The 15,588-nt window shown below is 40.9% G+C and overlaps 1 protein-coding gene across 7 annotated transcripts in view; it reads right to left on the reverse strand.

Moving 5' to 3' along the window:
* The window catches only part of LOC122087738 (probable helicase CHR10), a 49,072-nt gene that overhangs the window by 4,570 nt on the left and 28,914 nt on the right, over nucleotides 1-15,588 (reverse strand). The window lies entirely within an intron of this gene.

Genomic DNA, 15,588 nt, shown 5'->3' on the forward strand with positions numbered 1-15,588 from the left:
AGATAGGTGGGGGAAAATGGGATTAAATAGGGCTTGCAGATGGGACAGGATTGCAGGAGAAAGGGTTTTGACCAATTAAATAATGAAGTTCTAATGGTAAATTTTGGGTTCTCTTCAAGTAATATGGCTGGTTAGGTAGCCCCATAGCATGGAGGTATAAAATGGTCAACTATGGTTTGGAACCAAGTGTTGCAAGATCGAACATCAGAGTTTCGGGAATTTGGAAAGTATTAAATCAGGTGGTTAATCATCTTAGCAGAAAGCAGAAAATAATAAAAATAAATAAAGAAAAAAAGATGAAAATTCAGATTAACTCACCAGATCAGAATGGCTCTCTGTGCATCATATATAGCATATGGACACATCACGCTTAACTAGAAATATGAACATTTTTCCAAATAGAGCTGCAAGCAATAATATTCTTCACTAGTCCTAAACATGAATGAGGGACCCATGAATAACAGGATTCCTAATTGTAACGACTTCTCTTAACTAATCTCTAGGACAAGACATCCAGACCAGGCCCCAATGAGCCAGCTGTAAAGAAGCTTTGTATTCCTCCTTTGATCACAAGGTATTCTCCAGAATTTTGTCTTCAAGTGAAGCCTATAGAAGGCCAGCTAGCTAAGCCATTGATTGGAGCAGCAACAGCTATTAGAAGATTCAAGAAAACCTCTGCCGAGTCCCCTTGTCTAGCCGTAGTTTGTTTTTTGAGGTTTGACTTGGTCAACCACTAAGTTGGAGTTAGTATTTAGTTCTAGAAGTATCTTTTATTTCCATATTTATTGTTTCTTAGTCCACAAGGTTTAAGTTTTGGTAATAGAGATAGTCCAGAATTGAAGAGTTTCTATTTTTCAGTAGTTTCCTAATTCAGTACTTTCCAATTTGTTGTCAGATTGTAAGGCTATATAAACAGCCTGATCAACTGTAATGAAGAAGAAGTTTTGATTACTCCATGGCTGAGAGATTTAAGTTGAGAGGGTAAGATGCCCAAGAATCTGAGAGGGTGAGATGCCCAGGGAAGACCCAAACCCCCATATTCCTATTCCCCCTTCTCACACCTCCATCGCTTTCTGTTTTTCCTTTATTTTCCTGTTAGCTCTTTTGGTGGGGACATCCACCCACCTACCTCCTAAGTTGGTTTTGATGATAACAAACAAATGAGTCATCTAACCTTACTTGTCTCTTAGCCTTGTGTAATAGACTAGTAGAGCAAAGTCTTTTTCAAGCCCTCTTATCAAGTTTTAAGCAAACTTGGAAGATGAAGACTTTGAAAACAGCCTCTTCTGCGAACCAGGGGGTAAGGCTGCATACACTTGCCCCTCCCAGACCCTACAATAGCGGGAGCCACATGCACTGGGTTGCTCTTTTTTGGAAGATGAAGACTATTTGATGCAGATAAGTCACTTAATGGGCTTATTATATTGCAAATAAGCTTTGCGTTAGGTTATGTATGTGTTGGGCCTTTGATCCCATGTGTTTTCTTTGTAATGGGTCTAAAATATGGATAGAAAGTAGGAAAATGGGATTTAATTCATTAGTTTAGTTAGACTCCTGTTTTGAGTCTATTTCCTTTGCTATTTCAGTTCGAGTCAGTTTAGGTTTTCCTATTTGTGAATGACTAGTTAGTTGCCTACTCCATGTTGGAGTTCTAGTCTAGTCCTATTTGGAATCCAACCCCTATTATGTAAAGTCTAATCCAACTTGGAGTCTTAACTCTTAGTTATGGTATGACTGCTAATCTGCCCTTTATATATAGAGGAGCTTATGTACTCTTAATTCTCAAATTTGAATAAACAAAGATTGCAGTCAATTGCTTCCAAACAGCCGAGATAGCTGTGGGTGAGATGCCCGGGCCGAGATAGCCATCCCACCCACAATTCTCTTGGTTCTTGCTACTTTAATTGCTTCAATTCTGTTCTTGTTTACTGTTATTGTGAAGAGTTAAGAAGAGTTCAGGTCTGTCCAAGAAATATCAATTCTGTCCAGCAACTTCTCCCAATCGACCAGCAAGAAAGTTCAGCTAATCGACCTCAAGAGTCCCCTTCATCTGCGACCAGATCTACCAGGCTTTGCTAGAGATTGTTCCCCAACATCAGTACACCAATCGGCCTCCCTTGGAAGATCCGTCAAGGCTGTCAATTGCTGATACTGCAGGATCTTGGCTGAAGTCTCTCTCCTAGGTCTGAATTCCAAGGAAGTATCTTCACAACTCCTCATCAGAAAGCTTTCAAATTTTCATGTTTTTGTGCCCTCCCTAGGGACTACCTACGCCCAAAAGTGCAGCTCATTCTGAGCTCCACAGTAGCAGCCACCCCACCTTCTCTCTTCCCCTGCACAGGAGATTTTCTCTCTTCTGCCGATTGGCCTTTTCTTGGGTTGTTTCTTTGTGGGTTGCTTTATTCTTGTAAGGGTTAGTTAAGGGTGTTATTCCTTTGTTCTAAGGACTCTTTTAAATTGTAAGTTTGGTTATTAAGTTGTATTGTTTCGGGTTATCAATTGTGGGGGTTGGTTTCTTGTAATCTACTCCTGCATTACTATTAAGACTTGAAGAATGTATCAAGGTATCAAACTTGAAGTCATTCCAATTATCAAGCAATGCAAGGTTATTTTGAAGAATGATGATCTTTGAAGACCATTAGCAAGAAGACAAATTGAAGACTTAAAGACCTTAATTTATTGTAATTAGAGCAGACACCATACACAAGCACCACACTGCATAATCATACTTGTGCATTAGCAAGAGCGCACATGCACCATCTGATGGGGACATCAAGACATACAACCAAAGGAAGAAGAATACCCAACCTTCTTTGTGGTTGGAGGATTAGAAGAAGGAAGAAGAAGAAAGAAGAAAAAGAAAGGAAGGCTCGATCCAGCCTTTCCAGCGCAGGATCGAGTCCTCTCCTACCAAATTTTGCCAAGATTGTGTGGCCCCCACCAAATCTGATAGTTTAGTAGTTTTATTTTCTAGGATTTTGTTTATTTGAATATTTAAGTTAATTAAGAAACTAAGTAATTATCCTATTGTTTTCTTTTTAGAAAGTTTATTTGTTTATGAAATAACATTCCTAAAATAATCTTTTCTTTTTAGTAATTAATCTCTTATTTATGTAAGGCCATTGGCCACGGTTGAAGGAATGAATTAGAATTGAAAAAAAAAGCCAATGAGAAATCCCCCACCCCTCTAACGATTCTCTCTCTCTCTCAATCTCGTCCTCCCCTCATTCTCTTTCTCACCTCTTTTTTTTTCTCTCTTTCGATTCTCTCTTCTCTCGCCTCCCTCTCTCTCTTCCAATTCCCTTTTACTGCTACTGTTTACTGTTGCTGCTGCTGTTTACTATCTACTATTGTTGGATGTTCTCTGCTGTTTCTGTTTACTGTCTACTGCTGTTGGATGTTCTCTGCTGCTGCTGTTTTCTCTTGGCTGCTGCTGTTAATCTCTGTTGATGTTGCTGTTATTCTCTATTACTACTGCTGCACTATTGCAGCCTCTTTTTGCAACAACTGAAGGCCATACTACGTGGATAGATCATCACCTGGGCTGCTGCTGATCTCCTTTCAATGAACGGATTAATGCTGGGCACCATCTTCAAATTTGGGCTGTCTTCTTTATTCTCAGACCTGGGCAGCAAATAAGTATAGAATAAACCCTCCCATTCCCTCCATTATCCCCTCATTATTTACTCTATTACTTCCATTCAAACCCACCCCCCTTTTAGCCATTGTTTAACCTTATATTTACCTCGTTGTTTCCCTTAAGTATTGCTAGTCTTCTTATTACTAGTATAACTGATTTTAGAGCATATAGCATGGGGTTTCTATCTACTTTTGATGCTTAATAAACTAGTGTTGTAACCTAATTTTGATTGTTGCCATGATCCCTACCCCATGTTTCCCCTTGAAGCTTGAGTGAGTTTATGTGTTTTTCTTCCTAGATTATTATTGCTCTTTGCTACTTAGTTCATTAGTCTCATTCTATTTTGCATGTTAAATCTTGTTTGCTGAATTTCTTTTGTCATGCCTACCCAAGTCCCTTGTGTTAACCCTACCTAGTTAGTTAATCTTGTAGGAAACCTAGTCACCTAGGAACCCCCTACATCACCCTCGCTACCCTAGAATGACTATAGGAGGTGCCCAATTATTGTTTTAGATCAACATGACTTAATCAAAAGGCCAATTTGATATACAGGCTGAATGAAGACAAGAATCATGAGAAAGTCTGATCTTGGACCAACTCATGTCCATCCGGATGGAATGCGAACATTCGGTCGACCGGACCATCCCCCACCTGTCAAGCCTGTAAACAGAGAGCATCCGGATTGAACCAGAAGGCATCAGGTCGATCAGATCCCATTTGACAATGAACCAACCAACCGCATCCCATCCGGATCACCCAGTAAGGCTTGTAACGGCTATTCCAACAGCTATATTTTTGCAATGGCTAGTTGACAGTCGATCGGATGAGCTAAAAAGTGACCGTTAGAGAGCAATTAATAACCTAATTAAGACCCATAATCACATACTACTGATCTAGAAGCAATCATTTGAGCACTACAGTGAAAGAAAAGTGATTTATTTCTTGAGTTCGAGTTCTACAACTTATACACACTTCCCAAGAACTCAAGCATCTCTCTACAAAGTCCTCTCTACTACTTTAGTATTTTATTGCAAGCTTCAAGAAGACATAAAAGTGCATTTATTTATCTACTGCATATCATATCACGTACCGCACGAGGTAACATCTCACCATCTCATTTCTATTATTATTTACACAAGTTCTAGACAGAACTTAGGCTTGTGTAGGACCCTCTCATCCTTAAGATATTATAGGACCTCTCATCCTGTTAAAGAGATTGTTTTGTTAAGGATCCTCTTATCTTTAAAAGATTTTGTAAGAATGTGATTTTTCCCCACCTGCTATACTGAAAGGGAAAACTAGTGGAATACCTCCCAAGGGGATCTTGTGAGGAGTGGACTAGACTCATTTGAGTCGAACCAATATATATCTTTGTGTCTCTTGTGATTGTGTTTGCTATCTATTTTCTGCATTTTATTTACAATCACACAATTGAGGCTAAAAATTTAAAAAGTCTAAATTCCACTAGAGATAACCTATTCACCCCAATCCTCTAGGTTATTCAACATCTTTGAGTGTCGTGAAATCTATATGAGCTGTTCTCAAGGCACCAACACCAGCTGTTAGAAGACACAAAACAACCCTGTAGCAGCCATTGGTAGACCTTTTTCTGGGTAGGAGTTCGAATATCAAATCCAAGGATTAAAGTATCGGTATTGGTCACCATATCCGTCGGATAAATTTAAGATATGTACCGAAGTATCGAAGATACGCTAAGATATGCTAAAGATTAAGGATTGAAGTATTAGTATCGGTCGCCATATTAGTCTGTTAAATTTAAGATACGTATCGGAGGATATTGTATCGTATCAAAAGGCCTTTTTCTGGGTGGGAGTTCGAGTACCACATCTAACAGCATAAAGACCTGGTCACTCCAAGCTTTTTGGGTTTTACTTGGCTCCCAAAAAGGGGCCTTCGGCAAAGAGATCAGAGCCTGATAAGTCCTGGTTGGTAGTTCTCAGTTGTCTCCCCTTTCAGCCCTAAACTTGCCCTAACGTTGTTGGAGTCATGACTCTTCAGCCAGCCAGAGGATTTGGCAGATCTTTGGGAGTTTTGTTAAATTCCACAGGAAGACCACTCGACCAGGGATACTGGCCTTTGGAGACCTGGTGTGTCGGCTGCAATATATTCTCATATTTGATCACATAAACCTGGATCTGTTCGGGGTTGATCTGCTGTACTTGCAGACATATAAGGCCATCAATTTGGGGTTCTAATGGGACCTATACAGGACTCCAACCAGCATATCAGCCTTTTTGAGCCTTGGGTTGTGAGTATTTAAAATCCTCTCGATTCAGTTCTATTTCCCAGAATTCTGAGTTGGTTCATTATTGCTGAGATCTGATCCTATGTTATGTGAGTGGCTGGAGCTTATTATTGTTATAACTTGGGATTGATTACACCCGTAATCAGTCTGACATCTGCAGTCCCAGCAACATCAGTTCTTATGCCCTACACCATATACAATTTGAAGCCCAATAAATACTAAAAGGATATAAGCTTTCTATCACAGTCTAGTCTATACTAGATTTCCTCTCCTAAAAATTCTGCTTTAAGTTTTCAATGCATTTGTAAGAACAGTAGGCAGACAAAGATTCAGAGACTTTTGCCTCCAAATCTTTAGAGCCACAAGAAGATATCACAATCGCAAAGTCTTTCAAAGGAAGTCCATTGTTGGTCAACTTTCCTTTCATATGACCCAAAGCTCTTCAACAAAAGGGCAGGGCCAACAAAGATGGATAACAGTCACAGTTTCCTCTTAGAACAAGCATTTACCAGAATTTCTCTCAACTCTCGGGTTTAGCCCTTTTTGAGTCGTTGACTATACTTTTGCCTGACAAACAACATCCGACCTTCAATACACTTATACAGAAATACTAGGCATTTGATTTTGTTGTAATAATGGGTTTTAGGGAAAGTGTCAGTTACCAAACGGACCCTAAGGGGTGTAATGGTCTTTGTACTTCTCTAGAACCTTCTCTCTATTGTTATAAATAAAGAGGCTGGTGTCATATTAGACACAAGTTATTACCCCATTCAACATGGTATCAGAGCCTTAGGATCCGAAACCCTACGGGCTCTCCCTCTTCTCCATCTCTTTGCCTCTTTCTCATTTCTCTCCCTCTCTCCCAGCCCCTCCTTCATCTGCGCCTCTCTCCATCTCTTTTCATCTGCTTCTCTCTCGTGGTGGGAGCTTCTTAAACCACCAAGAGGGTTTCTAGCCTCCACTCATCCTTCCCCTGAGCTCACAGACTCTCTTCTACAATGATCTGAGAGACCGAAAACCTTTTTTTCATTATTTTTTCAGGGTTTTCTCCTTGAGAAAGTTTTTCATTGCCGGGATGTTTTTTCCCCGCTCGATGCTCTGATCGTCTTGATGTTTGTTTCAATTGGTGCCTCATATCCTTGTGGTGGTACGTACCGACCACTTTTTTGTTTGAGGTCTCTGTTCTAGAGCTATCTTCAAAATTGTTTTCTCAGGGTTTTACCCTTTATCGATTTTTGGGTTTTCTAACAAAATCAGGGTCTATGACTTTCTGGCAGGTCTGAATGTGGGGTTTGATCAGTTGCGGTCCCAGGTTTTGAGTCGTGACCCCTTTCCTACCTTGGATCAAGCCTATGTTGCGATCCAACTTGAGGACAGTCGACATACCACTATGCTTCCACAGCAAGCTGCCAGTCCTACTAAGAGATCTGCACTTGTTTCTGGCACTCAGTCCCTTAGTGCAGCCCCACAGTTTGGTTGCTCCTCTACTAGGACTCCAGTGAAGTGCGATTACTGTGGGAAGGAGTGTCACACCAAGGAACACTACTGGAAGCTTCATGGACGCCCTGCTAATACATTTGGAAAAGGGCGAGGGAAGGGTCGTGCCGGTACTTCTGGGCAGGCCAACCATACTGAGAGCCCTGACTTTGACTCTGCTCTTAGCTCCTCAGTAGCCTCACTATCATTTGATGAGCTTACTGCCCTCTGGCGCCTCTTGACACGTCCAAACTCTCCTGCACTTGCCGCTGCGAGCTTTGCTCATTCCACTCCTTCTGGGTCAGGTATCTCCTTTGGTGGCCATACTATGTCTGTCCCTTCTACCCCTTGGATTATAGACTCTGGGGCTTCTGATCATATGACAGGCCATTTGTCTCTTTTTTCACAGTACACTACTTGTCCTGGTAATGGTAAGGTCAAATTGGCTAATGGGACTTATTCCACTATTCTGGGGAAGGGCTCTGTTGGTTGTACCCCCTCTTTATCCCTTACTACTGTATTGCATGTTCCTTCTTTTCCCACTAACCTTTTGTCCATTAGTAATTTTACTTCCAGTCTTAAGTGCAAAGTCACCTTTTTCCCGTCTCATTGTGTTTTTCAGGATCTGGTGATAGGGACAACAATTGGCTTTGATACGGTACGAAGTGGTCTGTATCTGCTTGATGATGACTCGGCGTTGGTCTCTGGTCACGCTCTTTAGAAATCATCTACGTCACCTCCCATCTCTGAGTTACTGCATTGGCATAGTCAGTTGGGACATCCCCTTTTGGGAACTTTAGCTAGAGTTTTTCCTTCCTTAAAAAATTATAATTCGAGTCAGTTTTTTTGTGAGGCATGTGTTTTGGCCAAACAAAATCGAATCACTTATTCTGTTTTTGGAAATAAAAATGTCACTCCTTTTTCATTGATACATTCTGATATATAGGGTCCATCCCGCTATGTGTCTGTCAATGGTTATCGGTGGTTTGTCTCTTTTATTGATTGTCATTCTCGGACTACTTGGGTTTATATGATGCGAACCAAGGGCGAGACCTTCTATTGCTTTCAACAGTTTCACCGCATGGTTCAATCTTAGTTCGGTGCTACCATTAAGATCCTTTGAAGCGACAATGGCTGAGAATACTTTGAAGGGTCCTTTCAAGCTTACCTTTCCGATCATGGGATGATTCATCAGACTAGTTGTGTAGATACTCCGGCTCAGAAAAGGGGTGCTGAGCGGAAGAATCGCCACCTTTGTGAGGTAGCACGCTTTCTTATGTTTGAGATGCATGTTCCTCCCCAATACTGGAGCGACGCAATTCTCATTACTGCCTTTCTTATCAACCGAATGCCTTCTCGGGTCCATATCTTCCGCTCCCCTCTAGATCTTCTCAAAGGTTCCGCTCATTTTCTTGTTCCTCCTAAGGTATTCAGTAGTGTTTGCCATGCTTGCGATCATCATCCTCATGGTCTCCGATGCATTTTTCTGGGGTATGCTCCTATTCAGAAAGGCTAACGGTGTTTTCATCCTCCTACTCGGCGTTGGTTTATGACTATGGATGTTGTCTTTTACGAATCTGCATCATATTACACTACGACACCTATTCAGGGGGAGTCTCCTTCCATCATGGAAGATGTGCCGCCGTCTCTTGAAATTACTATCCCTCCTAGTATCCCGTTTCAGGGGGAGAGTGACACTCCTACTTCTCTTACTGCGCCACGGCCAGAGATACGTGTGTATAGTCGCAAAGAGCAGACTCAGACCACTACACATCCAACATCTACCCTACCATGCCAGTCGTCTCCTCTCGAGCCTGATCTTGTCCCTTTGGACCCTGGTAATTCTTCTTCTCCTTTTGTTGATCAGTCTCTTGAGTTGCCTATTACAGTTCGTAAAGGCATTAGGTCTTGTACTTTACATCCTATTGCTAAAACTGTTTCTTATGACTCACTCTCTCCTTCCTACTATAGTTTTGTGTCTTCTCTTTCCTCTATGTCCATTCCTCATACCTAGCAGGAAGCGAGTGCAGACTCATAATGGCAGGCAGCTATAGTTGAAGAGATGCAGGCTCTGAAGAAGAATGACACATGGGATCTGGTGTGTCTTCCCTCACAAAAGAAGACAGTTGGGTGCAAATGGGTCTTCACAGTAAAACAGAAGGCTGATGGTACAATAGATCGGTACAAGTCCAGGCTTGTTGCCAAAGGCTTCACACAGACTTTGGGATTGACTACTAGGAGACTTTTGCTCCAATTGCTAAGATAAACACAATTCGTGTTATCTTGGCTTGTGCCGCCAACTTAGATTGGGATCTCCAGTAGTTAGACGTGAAGAATGACTTCCTTCATGGGGAACTTGAGGAAGTGTATATGGACATTCCTCCTGAGTTCACTTGCTCCAAACCCAAGGGAAGGTATGCAAGCTAAAGCGTGCTCTGTATGGGCTGAAGCGATCCCCTCGTGCTTGGTTCGAACGTTTCCATAAGGTTATGGTTGCTACAGGTTACTCTCAAAGCAATGCCGACCACACTTTGTTCATCAAGAGATCTGGTGGGAAGATTGCTATCCTAATAGTCTATGTAGATGATATTGTTGTTACTAGTAATGATCTGACAGAAATCTCTCGCCTCAAGAGATACTTGAAAGAGGAATTCGAGATCAAAGACCTAGGATAATTTCGTTACTTCCTCGATATTAAAGTTGCAAGGTCTTCTCATGGGATCTATTTGTCACAACGGAAGTATGTGCTTGATCTTCTCTCTGAGATAGGCATGTTAAGGTGTAAGCCGGCATACACTCTTATTGAAGCTAATGTCACCTGAGTCGCAAGGAAGGTGATCTTGTAGATAAGGGGAGATATTAAAGATTAGTAGGTCAGTTAATCTATCTCTCTCATACACGCCCTGACATAGCATTTGCCGTCAGCCTGGTTAGTCAGTACATGCATGATCCCTACTCGACTCACATGGAAGTTGAACTGCGTATTCTTCGGTACTTGAAATCTCCCCCAGGACATGGCATCCTTTTTTCTTCTCATAATCACCTTAGGGTGGAGGCTTTCATAGATGCGGATTGGGCAGGTACTCCTGATGACTGCAGGTCTACTACTGGTTATTGCACCTTTGTTTGTGGTAACCTTATTACATGGCATAGCAAGAAGCAAGCCGTGGTTGCCCGTTCAAGTGCTGAAGCAGAGTTTCGTGCTATGGCACATGGCATTTGTGAGCTCCTATGGCTTCATGGTCTTCTCACTGATTTGGTTGTTCCTACTACCTTTGCTATGAAACTCTTTTGTGACAACAAATCTGCCATTAGCTTTGCTCACAACCCTATCCAGCATGATCGAACCAAGCATATGGAGATCGATCGACACTTCATCAAAGAGAAGCTGGATATAGGCCTTATCACTGTGCCTTTTGTTCTCAGTAATGAACAACTGGCTAATGTATTTACTAAAGGTCTTAGTAGTAAGATGTTTTATCCTATTATTTGCAAGTTGGGCATATGTGATATCTACGCACCAACTTGAGGGGAAGTTGTAATAATGTGTTTTATGGGTTTTAGGAAAACTATCAGTTACCAAACGGACCCTAAAGGGTGTAATGGTTTTTGTAATTCTCTAGAACCTTCTCTCCATTATTATAAATAAAGAGGGCTAGTGTCATATTAGACACAAGTTATTACCCCATTCAACAGATTTTGTTAACAGGATGAACGGGAGAATGCTTATGTATCTTTAATTGATCACACACTCTGTTTATAATATAGAATCATGATAGAGTCATGATAGGAGTACAAATCAGAAAAATAACAATAATTACAAGAATACCCCCCATCCAGCCGCCCCACTCTAAATAGGGTTGATGGAAGGGGGAAAGCCCCAATGTGCCCATGCGACACTTATTCTTATTCTAACACTCCCCCTCAAGTTGGTGCATAGATGCCATACATGCCCAACTAAACTGAACTACACTAGGATGAAACAACTTTCCAACTAACCCTTTAGTGAACACATCAACTAGATGATCACCAGACTTCACAAAAGGAACATAAACCAAACCAACATCCAACTTCTCTTTGATGAAGTGCCTGATGATTTCCACGTGTTTGGTTCGGTCATGTTGGACTGGATTATGAGCAATATTGATGGCAGCCTTGTTATCACAATAGAGCATCATAGGAAGATGAACAAGTACACCAATATCACCTAAAAGTGTACGCAACCATAATAACTCATAAATCCCTTGTGCCATAGCACGAAATTCTACTTCAACACTAAATCTAGCCACCACATTCTGCTTCTTGTTGTGCCAAGTGACAAGATTCCCTCCTACAAAGGTACAATAACCAGAGATGGACTTTCTGTCAGGTGAACCTACCCAATTAGCATCTGTATCAGCTTCAACTCAGAGGTGATCATAAGGAGATAAGAGGATCCCTTTCCCTAAAGCTGACTTCAAGTATCCTAAGATATGCATAACTGCTTCCATATGAGAGGAATAGGGATCATGCATAAACTGACTAACCAAACTCACAGCCATAGCAATATTAGGTTGTGTATGAGAGAGATATATCAGTTTCCTTATCAACCGTTGGTACCGGCCTTTGTCAATTGGTTCACCCTCCTTTTCCCTAAGCCGGGTACTCGCTTCCATAGGAGTATCAGAAGATGACAACCCAACATACTTGTCTCGGACAGCAAATCAAGGATGTACTTCCTTTGAGAGAGAAAAATGCCTTTTAAAGACCTGACAACTTCAATCCTAAGAAAGTACCTTAACTTTCCAAGATCCATTATTTCAAATTCTCAGCCCAAAATACCTTGAGATGATCAATCTCAGTACTATCATTTCCTATTATCACGATGTCATCCACATAGACAATAAGCATAGTAACTTTTTCACCAGACCTCTTTATATACAATGTGTGGTCAGCATTGCTTTACACCCATAAATGCCATAGCCTTGTGAAATCTTTCAAACCACGCTCTAGGTGACAGCTTCAAACCATAGAGAGCACACTTCAACTTACAGACCTTGACTTGAGTTTTTGTGCTAGAGAAACCTAGTGGAATATCCATATAAACTTCCTCATTGAGCTGTCCATGGAGGAAAGAATTCTTTACATCAAGTTGTTGAAGTTTCCATCCTAGGTTCACAGGACATGAGAGTAACGCTCGCACAGAGGTCAACTTGGCAACTAATACAAACGTCTCCTGGTAGTCAATTCCATATGTCTGAGTGAACCCTTTAGCCACAAGCCTAGCCTTATATCTGTCAACAGAACTGTCGATCTTCTGTTTTACCAAAAACACCCAATTACAGCCAACGGGTTTCTTCCAAGGTGGAAGAGTCACAAGTTCCCATGTAGCATTCTTTTTTAAGGCATCCATTACGGCCTTCCATTTCTTTTATACAAGAGCTTCCTGCCAATTCTTGGGGACATAAGTAGATGAAAAAAAAGACACAAAAACACAGTAGGAGGGAGATGGGGAATCATATGAAACACCATGAGATATAAGGTGTCAAGTATAGGTCCTAGTGCCTTTTCTGAGGGCAATAGGTTGATCAGAAGGAGATATTATACCTAAAGTATGAGGCTTAGTCGGTTCTGGATCTAGTCCAGGTGAAGGGATGTGTAAAGGTGTTGTAGTAGTGGTGATGATCTGAAGTTACTTATTCTTTGTATATCCTCTACGATAAACTTGAAGAGTAGAATCATCAATTTGTCTCTAGAATTCACCAATGGTTCTCTAAACTGGAGTCATCTCCCCCTGAGTTGGAAAAATAGGAATTTTCCCTTGAGTTGGAACAATAGGAATTTCCCCTGGGTTGGAACAATAGGGTTTATCCCCTCACTGTCTTGTGGAGCATGAGGATCATGAGGTGAAGATGATGGGTATACTGGTGGAGCAAGCAGATTCAGAGTTATCTCTTCTTCACTAGTAATACCAGCCTCCCCTTAAAGAGGTGACGATGAGTAGTAACCAATAGATTAATGAAGCACAACATCCATTGTTACCATAGTACGCCGGGTAGGAGGATGATAATACTTATATCCATTATGTGTAGGAGTAACACAGAAGATACACTTAGAACTTCGAGGGTCCAATTTTCCTGGTGAATGATGATCCCTAGCATAGCAGGCACACCCAAAAGTCTTTGGAGGCACCAGAAAGGATGTAGTCCCTTGAAGAACCTCAACAAGAGTTCGAGAATTGAGGACACAAGTCAGCATGTGATTGATGAGGTAGCTTGCTATGAGGACAGCATCACTCAAATACTGAGATAGAACTTGTCTAGCAAACATCATGGCTCGGGCAATATCCAGCAAGTGCCTGTTCTTGCATTCAGCCACCCCATTCTGAGCAGAACTATCAACACAGCTTGTCTGATCAAGGATCTCATGATCAGCTAGGTATTTTTTAAACTAACCCTCCATGTACTCTTTTCCATTATCACTATAGAGAATTTTCAGAGTGGCATTGAAACAAGTCTCAATCATTTTATGGAACCGCTAAAAAAACAACTGAATACTTCACTTTGGTGCTTCATCATGTAAACCCAAGTAGTTTTAGAGTGACAGTTAATAAAGGACACAAATCATATTTTTCCAGAAATAGATGTCCGACGAGACGGACCCCATACATCAGAGTCTACCAAATGAAAAACCGAAAAGCTTCTTTTATTTAAAGGTAAATAATAGGAACGAGTCTGTTTAGATACAGTATAGGCTTCACAAAAGAATTCATCCCCAGTACACGTTTCAACTAAATGCAAAAATAAAAGAGATAAGGTCTCAATTGGTGAGTGTCCCAAACCACAGTGTGATGTAGATCGAGCTTTCAAAAAGAGAATTCAATGCTGGCCCAATTCTTGTTCAGTTCTGGTTTAGTTTTGTACATCGAACCAGCTTTATTTTTTTTCAATCGGATCAGCCAACCTGCTGTTACTGTTCATGCAGGTACTGTTCACGTGAACAGTACCTTGGGGTACAATATTGACAGCTGGTTTAGGAAAGATGCTGCCAGCACTTGTTAGGATATTAGTTATTAGTTTCTATTTTTTTTTTTTTTTTTTCTTTGCTTTATCTTTGCAAGTAAGCTTTGTAACTTAGGAAGATTTGTTTCATTTTTTAGTTAGTTTCTATTTTCTTAGTGAGCTAGTTAGTTTCCTATTTTGTTGGTCAAAAGAAGTTTCTATTTTGTAACTTGGCTTAGTTTCCTTTTTATCATTAGTTGTTAGTTTCTAATTTACTCTTACTTGGTTAGCAAGTTAGAAGTTAAATTAAAAGGTTTTATTATTAGCTTTAGTTTCCTTTTTTATTATGTCTCTGTGTCCAAGCAATGTAAGGCTATTTAAAGTCCATAAATTATAATGAGAAGACAGATTTGAGTTAAACAAAAAAAAAGAAGGCCGATGATGTTGTGTTGTGGGATGCAGTTGGGTGAGATGCCAAAACCTAACCTTCTTCTTCCCCCTTCTCAACCCTCCATCGAATTCTCTTTTTGTTTTCTTATTTTCCTTTCATTTGTTTGCTATGAGAGAGTGTTTGAGAGCTAAAACGAAGCCTATTAGAGGACATTTTCTTTATTCAGCCAGAATTTCAGATCCTGCTTGGGATTAGGATCACTAGTGATTCTAGTTCTACATTACAGTGCCGTTGATTCAATTCAGAAGAAGCAGAGTGTAGTTGATGAGGAGTAATTGATGTTGCAGCCGTAGGGAGAACCATCATCAAGCAAACAAAGACCAACCTGCACCTTACTGTTAGAGATATATTAGTTATGTTTGGCCACAGGAGCAAATGTCTCATAATAGTCAATCCCATACACTTGACTATATCATTTTGCCACCAGCCTTGCCTTGTACCTTTCAATAGTAACATCTGACCGGTACTTGATTGTGTAGAGCCACCTGCACCCAACTGGAGTTCTCCCCCTTGGAATGTCAACCAATTTCCAAGTAAAATTTTTTTCCAGGGTCATCATTTCCTCAGTCATGGCTTGCTTCCAATTAGGGTCAAACATAGCTTCAGAAACATTCTTGGGAATAAAAGCAGATGAGAGGGCAATAGTAAATGCAACACCTGTAGGGGAGAGAATCAGGAAACAAACTGGGCTATAGGATTAGTACAAGCTCTCTTTTCCTTCCTAATAGCAATAGGAAGATCTATCTCTGATGGGGAAGGAAGGATATTACCTGAC

The sequence above is a fragment of the Macadamia integrifolia genome, chromosome 8, assembly GCF_013358625.1.
Source record: "Macadamia integrifolia cultivar HAES 741 chromosome 8, SCU_Mint_v3, whole genome shotgun sequence".
NCBI classification, from domain to species: domain Eukaryota; kingdom Viridiplantae; phylum Streptophyta; class Magnoliopsida; order Proteales; family Proteaceae; genus Macadamia; species Macadamia integrifolia.